General features: G+C 32.3%; 1 protein-coding gene across 4 annotated transcripts in view; it reads left to right on the top strand.

Moving 5' to 3' along the window:
- tmem263 (transmembrane protein 263) overlaps positions 1-436 on the top strand; it is a 5084-nt gene that overhangs the window by 2880 nt on the left and 1768 nt on the right. The gene's annotated exons all lie outside the window — the stretch shown is intronic.

The raw sequence follows: 436 nt of genomic DNA, 5'->3' as shown, positions 1-436 counted from the left end.
AACACCGCTTGCAAAAACAATTCCTATATTCAGGTGATTATACACTAATGAAATCATTCCTATTGTCTGATGTTTATAGACCAAACAATATTCGAATTTAGTAAATTATTATGTTAATTGATCGTGTAAATAATCAGTAATTGCAGCCCTAGTTTGGAGTATTTTTTGTCCTCTTACAGGATTCCCACATGTCCTGGAAAACCTGGAAACTTAGGGACTAGTTTTCCAGTCTTATTGTGTGTTATTTGGCAGTGACATTGAATCTTAAAATGTTGCTCTTGTTGTCTTGGAAATAGACTAAAGTGACCTAGATCTAGGAAACAATCTATGTTATGTAATTGTATTTTAGCTTAAACCAAGGAGCTTATTTAGTTTGAAACTTGACTGTTGGTGGGGTAAGTTAAAAATAAAATCACTTCTACTTGATTTTAACTGT

The sequence above is a fragment of the Morone saxatilis genome, unplaced genomic scaffold (assembly GCF_004916995.1).
Source record: "Morone saxatilis isolate NCDOM2014 unplaced genomic scaffold, NCSU_SB_2.0 Contig2, whole genome shotgun sequence".
Lineage (NCBI taxonomy): Eukaryota > Metazoa > Chordata > Actinopteri > Moronidae > Morone > Morone saxatilis.
This window is presented reverse-complemented; position numbering and strand designations above follow the sequence as displayed.